Source organism: Nyctereutes procyonoides, unplaced genomic scaffold (genome assembly GCF_905146905.1).
Source record: "Nyctereutes procyonoides isolate TBG_1078 unplaced genomic scaffold, NYPRO_anot_genome, whole genome shotgun sequence".
In the NCBI taxonomy this organism is placed as follows: domain Eukaryota; kingdom Metazoa; phylum Chordata; class Mammalia; order Carnivora; family Canidae; genus Nyctereutes; species Nyctereutes procyonoides.
This window is the reverse complement of record NW_026575140.1, coordinates 64,231,965-64,244,867: the sequence shown is the minus strand read 5'-3', so window position 1 is coordinate 64,244,867 and position 12,903 is coordinate 64,231,965. Positions and strand designations below refer to the sequence as shown.

Below are 12,903 nucleotides of genomic sequence, written 5' to 3'. Positions count from 1 at the left end.
AGAGGAGTCAAGGCAGGCTGAGGGATGAACAAACCAGCAAGTGTTGTGTGATAAATGCTAGGAGGTAATCACAATGTGCTTGAGAAGCCTAAAAAGCAAAGGCTGCTATCTCAGTATGAGTATCAAGGAAAGCATTCTGGAGGAATTTAGGTGTGAGGATCTGCAAGATGAGTCTAAGCAGACAACTAAGTGGGTTAGGAGAACAGAATTCCATTAAAGAAACAGAACAAAATATAAAGCTAGCATATACAGTAGCCTGTAAGTGAGGGAGAGACTGTTGGTCATATTCAGGAAATTCCAAGTGGTTCCTGATGGCTTGTGCAGGGATGTGAAGTGGGCAAATTGGGGATGATCAGGAAGGAGCCCAAAGTAATGGCTGGATGAAGCTTTGTTGAGCTTGTGTTTAATTCTAAAGGTCATGGATAATCCTGGGAGGGCTTTACACAGAGAAACGAAATATAAAATTTATGATTTTGAAGAGTGTATAGAGAATGGATTACAGAGAGATTAGAAAGCAGAAAAGTGAGTTAGGAGGCTGTGGGAATAATTCCAGACTGTGGATCATGGTTGCCTGAACAGAGTGACAGCACAGACAGACGGGCAGACTGGCAGGGGAGGTGTGTCATGCACACACGCACACGCACACTTACATTTTTACTAAAATAAAATTGTACTCTATACATTATTGTGACATTTTAAATTTAGCTTTGTATCTTAAAAACTCAAATTTGTCTTTGCCTTTTTCTGTGTTACTTTGCCACTTTTAATTAAGGAATACATGTACTTTCCTAGATTATTTTCTACAATATTTATTGTTTGGTCTTTTACATTTTAAGCTTCTAATTGATATAAAATTTGATTTTGTTTGTGATGTGAGATGGGATTTAATTTTGTTTTCCACATGGCTAGTGCCATTTATTAGGTAAACCATTCTTTCTCCATTGAATTAAAATGCTATTTTGTGCTACATTAAAACTTCCCGTATACACAGATTTACTTCTGAATTCTCTATTTTGACTCTCTTTATTTGTTCCTGTGTAAATAACAAATGTAGTTGTAGTACATTTCATTTATTCTAGTATCTGGTTCTTCCGAATAGTCTTCCTATTCAAGCATTTTGGGGTATTCTATACATTTGTTCTTATATATGGGTCTTTAAATGATTGTACTGGCAAGAAGCCTTGAGACTATAGCAGGAGATGCATTAAATTTATGCACTAATTTTGGGAGAATTGATAGTTTTATAATAGAAGATCTTCATATTCTAAAATATGGAACATTTTCCCATTTGTTAGGTTTTGCTATTATGATTTTATAATTTTCTTAATATAAGTTCTACACCCTTCTTATTAAATATATGACTTTGCAGTTTTTATTTCTACTTTGAATATTTTCCTGTTTTACTTCTAGATTCTTACTGTTAATACAGAGAAAAGCTATTAATTCTGTATTTTGTATTCAGCTACTTTACCAGTTTTTAAATTCTAGTCGTTTTTCTGGGAAACGAACTACGGGTGGTGGAAGGGAAGGAGGGCGGGGGGTGAGGGTGAATGGGTGACGGGCACTGAGGGGGGCACTTGACGGGATGAACACTGGGTGTTATTCTGTATGTTGGCAAATTGAACACCAATAAAAAATAAATTTATTATTAAAAAAATAAATTCTAGTCGTTTTAAATATGTATTATACATGTTTTGAGGATGAAAAAACAAGCAAGAAGATGATCCAAATTAGAAGACTTTATAGATTTTCTAAATGTACAATCTTCTTCATTATCAAAAAGAGAATTTTACTCTTCTTTCCAGTGTGTACACAATTATTTTATTTGCATATCTCCTAGCATTTGCTGGAAACTCCAACATAACATTGAATAACAATGGGGATGGCAAACACACTGATCTCATTTGTGATTTTAGTTGAAACATTTTTAAGTGTTTTATTCTTTAAAAGAAGCTTTGCTTCTGTTTTTTGGAAAGCAGCATTCTATTTGAGAAGTTTCTTTATATCCCTATTTTACTCAAAATTTTTATCAAGATTGTTAAATTTTAGACTTCAGAAAGTACTAATAAGATCATTTTCTCAATTTTATGAATGTGATAATTTTTCCTGATAGCTTTTCTGATATTGAACTACTTTTTCTTTCTTTCTTTCTTTTCTTTTCTTTCTTTCTTTCTTTTTCTTTCTTTCTTTCTTTCTTTCTTTCTTTCTTTCTTTCTTTCTTTCTTCTTTTCTTTTCTTTTTTTTCTTTTCTTTTCTTTTCTTTTCTTTTCTTTTCTTTTCTTTTCTTTCTTTTCCTTTCCTTTCCTTTCCTTTCCTTTCCTTTCCTTTCCTTTCCTTTCTTTTCTTTTCTTTTCTTTTCTTTTCTTTCTTTTTAAGGTTTTTAAGTACTCTCTACACCCAATGTGGGGCTCGAACCCTCAACCCCAAGATCGAGAGTTGTATGTTGCTCCTACTGAGCCAGCCAGGTCCACCATACCTTTCATTTCTGATATAAACACTATTTGGTCAGAAAGTATTATAATTTATTGATTCTATTTGCTACTGTTTCAGCAAATATTCATAAGAGAAATTGGTTTTAGCATACTTCATAAAGTTTTGGCATTAAAGTTATATGGTCTTAATAAAGGTAATTGAGTAGTTTTAATTTTTTTCTGTGGACTGGAAATATTTAAATAACTTTCAAATTATTTATTTTAAAGACCAGACAGAACTCAGATTGCCCGTTTCTTGGTGAATTTTGGTCATTTATATTTTGCCAGAGAATTACCTGTTTAACATTACATTTATATATTTGATGGCAGAACATTGCAGTTTTTCAATTCCTCCATCTCTTCTTTTTTATTTAAGATTTTATTTATTTGAGAGGGAGAGACAGAGAGAGAGACAGAGAGAGAGAGAGAGACAGCATGAGCCAGAGGGAGTGGCAGAGGTAGAGGGAGAAACAGACTCCACACTGAGCAAGAAGCCCAATGCGGGTCTTGATCTCTGGACCCTGGGATCATGACCCCAGCAGAAGGCAGACACTGAACTAACTGAGCCACCCACGCGCCCCCTCTGTTTCTTCTTAATATGTACCTATGTCATCTTTCTCATTCCTAATTTAGTATATTTTTCTATTAATTTCAGCTTTTACCTACTTTTTAAAAAAAGCTCAACATCATTTTCTGAATTTAGAAGCTTTTTATTTGCTTTTTGCTGAAAATATTTTTGGCATATACATATACTCTTGAGCACAGTTTTTGCTGTGCCTCAGGATTTGCATGAAGTAGTCTTTTCATTGATTTCTAGAAATTATAATTCCAATTTTTATTTTTTCTTTCTTCAATTTTATTCTTTCTTTCTTCAATTCAAGAGAATGTATTGCTTAACTATTAAGTAGATATGATTTTTTTGTCATCTTTTTCTTATTTGTAAATATTTATATTTTTGTTACTATTAGAAAATGTGATCTGCAGAGTCTTTATTTAAAAATATATTTTGGGAATTTTCTGACCAAGTATTTGAGGAGTTTTTATAATTCTTCACATGCATAAAAACACATATATGCAAGTACATAGATATATACATCTGTGTACATGTATATATGCATTTGAATTTTGCCTGTTATTAAATTTTATTTTAATTTCATTTTTCCTGTGACTTGACTTTTTGATTAGTATTTGCTTTTTATTGTTTATATGTATTCAGTTAACCAATGCCTTTGCTTTTTAAATCTTTGATCTTTATGGTTCTGAAAAAGGCACATTCAAGTTTTCCAGTATAATTTTATTTTTATTAAGTTTATTTATTGTTATGTTGTAAATATTTTTATTTAATTTCTCTATGATACTGCTTTTTTGTCTATTAGATCCTGAGAGATATGAGATGCTTTACCAAAATATAATTCACATATCTTACAACTCATCCATTTAAAGTGTATGTTTCAGGGTTTTTAGTATATTCATAAAGTTGTACAACCATCACTAACTCAATTTTAGAATATTGTTATTGCTCCAATAAAAAAGCATGAATACATTAGCAATTAATTACTAATTGCTTTTGCTTTGTATATTTAGCTACAATGTTGGTTGGTTTGTTCAGGTTTGTGTCTCTGAGGTTTTTTTTGTAAATTGTGATTTTCTTACATAATGTCTTTATCCTGATTCACATTTTTCGCTTTAATTCTACCTTGTTTGATAGTAATATTGCTCCTCACTTATTTTTCTTGTAGTTTCTTGGAATCCTTTGTCTACTGTCCCTTATTTATTATTTATTTATTTATAACAGATTTTATTTATTCATGAGAGACACGCAGAGAGGGGCAGGGACATAGGCAGATGGAGATGCAGGCTCCCTGCAGGGAGCCCGATATGGGACTCAATTCCAGTACCCCAGGATCAAGACCTGAGCTGAACGCAGGCACTCATCCACTAAGCCACTCAGGCATCCCCCCACCTTTTATTTTTAAAATCCCCTCTTATAAGTGCCACTCTTGAGGAAGAAATGAGAGTTCCTGCCACTGGATTGGTGGATTGGTTTACATTTGCAGAAATACGTAATTTACTTGATTTTCTTTCTTCTATCTTGATTTCTGATTATTTATTTTGCATCTTCTTTCCTTACTTTTTTATATTGATAATGTTGAATCAATATATGTATATATATTTTTACCTTCATAATTTGAAAGTCCTACTCTGCTTTCCCATTATTGGTTATCTTCCTTTTGCTGTTATTCAAATTAGACCTGCATGTTTTCTCATTATTTGAAAACAAATTATTACTTATTTTCTTCCTAAGATTATATTTTGTCTCTACTCACCCAAATTCCATTGAATTGTGAAGAGACTTTTAGAATGCTGATACTTCCTTCTTTTCTACCACCTCCCCTATTTCCTTCCACCCTCCCATCTCTTGGATTTTATGAAGATCGTTTAATTCCAGATTATGCATAAAATGCACCTTACAAGAGTCAATAATTTTTCCCTCTGTTTCATTAGTTTTTATTTAACATTTATTTTATAAATTTACAGATAATCTGTCATTATCTGTTATACATATGTGTGTGTGTGTGTGTGTGTGTGTATGTGTTTATATCAATTCTGGCTGGAATTTGTGCGTATCCATCTGTAGATTCAGGATTTTCTACAGTTCAGGGAGAAGTTATCTCTATTTTTGGTTTAGTTACATTTCTTCCTACATTCGTTTATTTTTTTTTCTTTTTTTTTAATTTATGATAGTCACACAGAGAGAGAGAGAGAGAGAGAGAGAGAGAGAGAGGCAGAAATACAGGCAGAGGGAGAAGCAGGCTCCATGCACCGGGAGCACGACGTGGGATTCGATCCCGGGTCTTCAGGATCGCGCCCTGGGCCAAAGGCAGGCACCAAACTGCTGCGCCACCCAGGGATCCCTCCTACATTGGTTTCTTTTTCTCATTCTAGATCACCCTGCTTTTAGATTGTTGTACTTTTCAGGAGTTGTCCTACTAAACCTGTTTATAGTCAACAGAGGGATCACAGACATATACAATATGGAACTGGAGAGTATTATGCTGAGTGAAGTAAGTCAATCAGAGAAGGACAATCATCATATGGTTTCACTCATATGCAGAATGTAAGAAATAGTGAAAGGGACTATAAAGTAAAGGAAGGGAACTGAGTGAGGAAAAATTAGAAGAGGAAACAAACCATGAGAGACTCCTAACTCTGGGAAACAAAGGATTGTGGAAGGGGAAGTGGGTGGGGGGATGGGGTGGCTGGTTGATGGGCACTGAGGAGGGTACTTGATGGGATGAGCACTGGGTGTTATGCTATATGTTGGTAAATTGAATTTAAATAAAATTTTAAAAAGACATATATAATATTTCCTTATATTAAATATTCCCTTATAAAATCTGCTATTTTATAAGAGAGGCACAGAAATAGGCTTCACTAGTTGAAAGGGAAGTGTAACAACTGATAATATTGGAGTGTAATTTTATGATGCTGTACTTTTTAAAGAAACTTAGATTAATTACATAACTTACATATTAAAAATTTCCAATCATATAACATTCAACACCCAATTATGTCTATTTCATCATTTCCATATGATGTTCTACTTTTTAGATATAGTTTCTGGGTGAAAAACATATTTTTTCCTGAAAAAACATTTTTGTCCCTGAAGCACTTTATAGGCTTCTGGTAATGCCTATTCCTTTGGGTATTCAAGATTGATGTTAAATCTGTAAATCTATTAGATGGTCCCCTATTGTTATTCTTAGGAAATTCTTTTGGCTAATACTAAAACTCTATTTTTTAAGAATCTGAATATATGTCCTGTTTTCTTTAAGTGTATCATAAAATTTAAAACTATTAACTAATTTTAGTTCACCTATACTTAAAAATAAATACATGAGGGATCCCTGGGTGGCGCAGCGGTTTGGCGCCTGCCTTTGGCCCAGGGCGCGGTCCTGGAGACCCGGGATCAAGTCCCACGTCGGGCTCCCGGTGCATGGAGCCTGCTTCTCCCTCTGCCTGTGTCTCTGCCTCTCTCTCTCTCTCTCTGTGTGACTATCATAAATAAAAAAAAATTAAATAAATAAATAAATAAATAAATAAATAAATAAATAAATACATGACATAAGTTGTGTTCTTTTTTGGAGAGAGAAGCCACAAATTCAGTAAAGGGAGAATTATATGCCTCCAAAATAGTAGAAAGGCATTGTTTAACTCTTCATAGATTAAGATAAAAATTGATAGGGATCATTCTTTTCATTATTTTCCCGGTACTTTTACTTACTTAACTGTAGAATACTCTGAGACTACAAAGGTTTTATATCACTCCAACAGAGATTCAAATGAAACTGTATTAATAGATCAGATTGAAAACAATTTTCTTTAAAATTAGAATTCGAGCAGTGGAATTTCTTGAGGGCCTTTCTCCTCTGTTTATTATTTAGACACATAATATTTATTGTTAAATCTCTTCTGGGAGGCTGAGACCAACTTTAGTAATTTCTTTGTAGATTGGCATGACACTAGAATAATAGTTTTATAGAAGTGTCATCAAACTAGCTGATAAAAACCTTAGGGTCTCGCTAGATAAAAGATAAAAGAATTGTTTCTGGACAAATATCATATGCTATCTCTTATATGTGCAATCTAAAAATGCCAAGCTCAGAGAATGGTGGTCCCAGGGATTGGGAGATAGAGGAATTGGGGAGATGTTAGTCAAAGGGTACAAACTTCCAGTGAGAAGATGAATAAGTTCTTGGGATCTGTTGCACAACTTTGTGATTATTGTTAACAACAATGTATTATATACTTGAATGTGGTTAATAGAGTAGATCTTAAGTGTTCTCACTACAAAAAAGTGGGATATATAAATAGTGCTATATGTAAGTATATCAAAAGAACACTGTACACCTTAAAGTTATACAATGTTATGTGTCAGTTATAGCTGAGTAAAGATGAAAAAAATTGTTTCTCTAAAGAGATAATTATCTCCTTAAAATGTTGAACTCTCTTTACAGTTTGGACTCGAGGTATAGTTGTTCTTGAGTTACATTAGCTAGATATTAGGTTGATGAAGCTTAAGTAATTAAAAAATAATGGGATGTCTATAGCTCATAGAAGTGTGTAGTAGGCAGGTATTCAGCTCCTCAACTGAACTTTAGGCCACGAAGGATATACCTGTTGCTTTGGCGTTTCTCCTTTTAGTGAAGACCAATGCGCTATTGGGTGATAAGGACAGTCTCTGGATCTAAAAACCCACTAATTTCTCTCTTGTATTGATAGGTATTCCTCTAGTCAATGTGTATTTTTGGTGCCATCTCTCTGTATTTACTTGGTTCTCATGAAGGCAATCTTTCCTTTTCCAAGTCTAGAGGTCAGATTTATTACACTTGTATAAAGTAAGTAATTTTAGCATCCCAATAATAATATTAATTCAGCTGAGAACTATTTCTTTACCTGCCACAAACCCCTTAACCTCTTATACCCAGTATTCTACCCACTGAAATTGCTGCAAAGATCCCCAAAGTTCTGACCGATCCAATTTACAGTTTTTCTGTCCTGACATTACTTGGCTTTGCTATAGCATTTGATTAACTGTTGACTTCTCCTCCTAGCTCCTTTCTGATGGCTTTAGTGATACATTAATTCATTCAATATCCAGCTAATATTTACTGAGTACCTACTAAATATCAGGTTAAATGTTAGGCATTGATCACATAGCATTGAGCAAGACATGCATTCCCCACCGCCCCAGATGTTTTGCTTCTTTTGATACTATGCTTATTTCACAAGATGTAGTATTAGACAGACTTCACCTTGAGACCTAACTTTGCTCCTTATGGTTGTGTGAACTTGGACAAATTTCTTAACATTTTTCACTTGTAAAATGAGAACAATTAAAAATACCTACCTGATGTGAATTTTTAAAGTGTAAGGTGATCTATGAAAATATTTGGCACGTTGCTTAACACTCTTCTCACTGGGACTTCTCTAATTCAGCCAATATAATCTTTTAAAGACATTGCAGCATCTCTCTGGCTGGTGTCTTTGACTCTGGTCTTGGCACCCTTAAGTCCAGCCTCTGCATTGCCCAAGTTAACAGCTGATACACTCATTCCTGTTGCCCGGATGTTATCCATTCTCTTTGCCCTCCCTTGACCATGCCAGACTCTTCTGCTTCCTTGGTTCATCTGTTTTCCATTACTGTCCGTCCATTAGTGTGATTATTCCTTCCTTGTTAGGCTTTTGAACACTCACTTTTTCTTCAAGTCTCTCTTCAGACGTTATCTCCCTGAGGAGAGAGTCAGACAGTCTTTTCTCTATACCTTCATAGATATTCCTGTGTGCCTCTGTTACAGTCTAATCACATTGTGATAAAATTATCTGTGGAGTCTCATATCAGAAAAGAATGTGTCTGGTTATCTAGGTACCCTTAAACATGGCACAACTATGGCTTTAAAAGCTTGATTATATTATCAAACAGATACTTAGTTGAAAGCTTAGTTTCTTTTTTTAAGATTTATTTATTCATGAGACACAGAGAGAAAGAGAGAGAGAGAGGGAGGGAGGGAGGGAGGGAGGGAGGGAGGGAGGGAGAGAGAGAGAGAGAGAAAGAGAGAGAGAGAAGCAGGCTCCCTGCAGAGAGCCCAATGTGGGATTTGATCCCAGATCCTGGGATAAGGCCCTGAGCTGAAGGCAGACGCTCAACCGCTGAGCCACCCAGGAATCCCAAAAGCTTGGTTTCTACAAATGAAGTCTTAGTATCTATGTGCCAGGCATGATGCTAGAGATGGGTATGCAGACATAAGTGGGATAATGTCCTTAAGACACATTGTTCTTAAGACATAGTGTGAAGTAGGAAGAGCAGATGAGGGACAGAAGAGTCATATCATCAATGAATAGATTATTATATTTTCAGTTAAAGGATGTCACATTTAGGCTATTCATTTCTCTAAAGAGGTGAATTAACAGTAATTTAAAATTCTAACTTACTTGTTAATGAAAGCAGATTTATTATAAGCTTTGCCTTTAGAATAATGTATTCTTATAGACCCAAATGTCAAGCTGTCATAGTGTCTTCTGTTATGAGAAGATGAGCATTGTCTATATGTTTCAAGTGATTTACTGTAAGTAGGGGGTTTGCATCAGTCATAGGTAGAGCCTTCACCAGTTGTCTGTGCTAAACTACTTTCTCTGTGCTTCCTAAATTTTGATATAAGATTTAAAATGTGTCTTGGCTATTGATTATAGCATATTTGCAAAAGTTACAGTGATCTTTTCCTAGTTCTTACATGTTTCCAACTCAAATAATTTTTTTCTCCTTTCATGATCTTGTACAGTTTAATAATTATGTGAACAAAAATCTTTATTAATCAAGTATTGTGATTTTATAGAATTACTATATATAGTATTTGAGTATAATATTGAAAATATTTTAGCTTTACTTTATTGATACAAGTCAGTGTAGCATCCTGAGAGGCCTCAGTGTCATCATGAGAATTAACAACCTTGTATCTTAAAGAACAGAAGTGCTTTGTAAGACAGCATGTGTTTTTAGCTGATGGTATGCTGTACTGACAGACTAGTTTTTATTTTGTGCCCCTGGTGAATTTGTTTGTTATTTTCTGGATGATTTTGGGGGATTCTGTGGAAACAGAATATAAACTTGCTGTATTATGCTTATGTCTATGTTCTTTATTTAATAACTCCAAGGGCATTTTCAATGTTATGGGAAAAAAAAAGCAAGTTAGAAGAAATTATCTTTTTATTTTCTGTGCGTAAAGACCCTGAGTCCTTTTAAGGTAGAACCCTTTAAAGGATAGAAGCAATTCATAAGACATTTTAGTGGCATATGAAGTTCTGTAGTCCATCAAGTATAGTCAGCTTATAGGAATTTTTACTTATTTTGAATTTAGTTTTAGTTAGACTTTTGTAATTTAAAAACTTAATAGAAATCAAGAACATTGTCTTTGAAGGGATAGACATTGAATTTGTATTAGGACCTTTTAGTTATGCAGTGATGGTGATACAGGGATATGGCATAGGAAGACACTTTAGTGAAGGAATATTCAGACAGTAATCAAACTAAGAAAGCATGGTTTTTAGAAGCCAAGAGAGAAGGGAGATTGAGGAGAATGAGATGATTAGTAGAGTCAAATTAAAAGAAAAACAACAGGGATGCCTGGGTGGCTCAGTGGTTGAGTGTCTGCCTTTGGCACAGGGTGTGATCCCAGAGTCCTGGGATCGAGTCCCGCATCGGGCTCCTTGTGTTGAGCCTGTTTCTCCCTCTGCCTATGTCTCTGCCCCTCTCTTTCTCTCTCTCTCTGTCTCTCATGAATAAATAAATAAATAAAATCTTAAAAAAAAAACTTCATAAAAAATTAAAGAAAAACAACAAACACGGTTAACTATGGTAGGGATCAAGCAATATGTATTGGCTTACTCCTTTGTAAAAGCAATTTCAATGGAGTAGTTGGAACAGGGACCAAACTGCAGTGAGTGTCATCCACTTTGCTTTTTTTCTTCCATGCTGGAGAACTGGACAGATAAATGCTATTACTATCAGTTTGGGCTGGCATTATTGTTAGTGAAAGCAGTATATGCTGAAGGGCAGTCTTGTACCATGACTGTGTAAGATGCGCTATCGTGCTTTTATCTTGGTAAGGGATTTTTCTCAGCTTGATTTGAATGTCAGATCTATGAAACTAAAATTACTATGAAATTTTTCTTAATAAAAGGACTCTTTTTTGCTTAGATTTTCTACTGCTTTTCATTTCACATTGATGTTAAGAACTTTTTTGTCAAACTGACTTCTTCATTTGGCTATCACAATGTTTATACTCTATAGTACTCTCACAAAAAATATTTGATTTGTTTTGGCTGTATTTTTCAATAGTGTTGTTGACATTTCATCCCTCATTCATGCATGGGGATAACCCTCCGGTTCTCTTCCTATAATGATAGGAATAGCAAACCAAGACTGCTCTGTACTTTAATAGGACACTAGAAAGATGACCACTGTCTTTTCCCAATCTTGCCTTATCTTCAGGATCTCCTTATAAGATGGAGTAGATGAGGCAAGAAAATATGAATACGTAAACTTACATGTATTGATTTCAGCCAAAGTCAAAGGATAAGTAGTAGAATGACTCCACGTAGAGGTTTCCTTCAGCACACACATTCAGTTCTTATATATGTGCTGTATCCTTCCTCTTTGGACCATAAATTCTCTCCATATTTTTCCTCAGATCATCCTTAAGGGTGGATCTAACTTGATCACATGTGACTGGCTCAAATTTCTACATAATGTATTGTATGTGTGTATGTATGTATGTATTTTTTGTTATAATTCCATTGCTATAATATAGAGTTCCTTTTGCCATGGCATGTGGAAGTATGAATGGAGAAAACAAAGGGTTTTAACTCTTTCTGGTGAGATGCCTACTCCACCCTTGGCTAGTCTCATTTTTGTGAGTGAAACAATGCAAATCAGCCCATAGTTCTATCATTTTACTTCCTTGTTTGGTCTTTCTCTCACTGGGGTCTCACTTAAGTCCTTCTGTTGACACTAGATAATCTGATGCCTTTCCCCATTCAGGTATCCATAAATCCCTCTCTGGTTGGTATTTCTCACTTAACAAATGAATTTTGATAAGTAAGATAGTAATAGTAGATGGGTGTAATAGAGAAACAGTGTTATAGTTGCTTCTAAAAAGTTGCTTTAACTAAGAGGGAAATCATTAAGAAAATCTTATTTGTGTTGATTATAGCAAATGCAGTAGGATATTGAAAAGAAAAATGAGCGGCTAGATGAGCATCATTTAGAAAGTTTGTGCTATGGGAGTTGAGAGGGGTGGGGCATGAAAAAGCAGAGAACAGAGGATTTCTACAGCAGCAAAACTACTTTGTATGATGTTATAATGGTGGACACATATAGTAACGCATTTGTCCAAATCCAAGGATGTACAACAATAGGAGTCAACCCTCATGTTAACTACCCACTCTGGGAGATGATTCTGTGTCATTGTAAGGTGATTGATTGTAAAAAATGTACCACCATAGTGCATGATGACTGATATTGGGGTAAGGGTGAGATTGTGTGTTTGCTGGGAGAGGGTTCTGTGGAAAATATCCTTACTTTTTCCTCAATTTTGCTGTGAATCTAAAACTGCTCTAAAAAATAAAGTCTATTTAAAAACAAACAAACAGAAATATTAAAAGAAGTTTATGCTCACTAACACCTTAGAAACTTCTAGAAGGTGAATTGAAATTTGCTTTCTCTGATTCAAAATGAATTAATCTCTTTGGGAATATGTGGGTCAAAGGGAAGTATCTCTCTTACCTCACTCACTAGTTACCTCATTTGATAAGCATTTTTAAAAGCTATAAATATGATGATTTTATGTTACTTCCCTAACATCTCCTTCCCATT

General features: G+C 34.6%; 1 protein-coding gene and 1 non-coding gene across 3 annotated transcripts in view; one reads left to right on the top strand and one right to left on the bottom strand.

Annotated features, from left to right (window-relative positions):
- GUCY1A2 (guanylate cyclase 1 soluble subunit alpha 2) overlaps positions 1–12,903 on the top strand; it is a 334,359-nt gene that overhangs the window by 58,571 nt on the left and 262,885 nt on the right. The window lies entirely within an intron of this gene.
- LOC129497999 (small Cajal body-specific RNA 7) lies at positions 5,940–6,063 on the bottom strand. Its single transcript, XR_008662042.1, has one exon. It is a non-coding gene; the product is annotated as a small Cajal body-specific RNA 7 (non-coding RNA).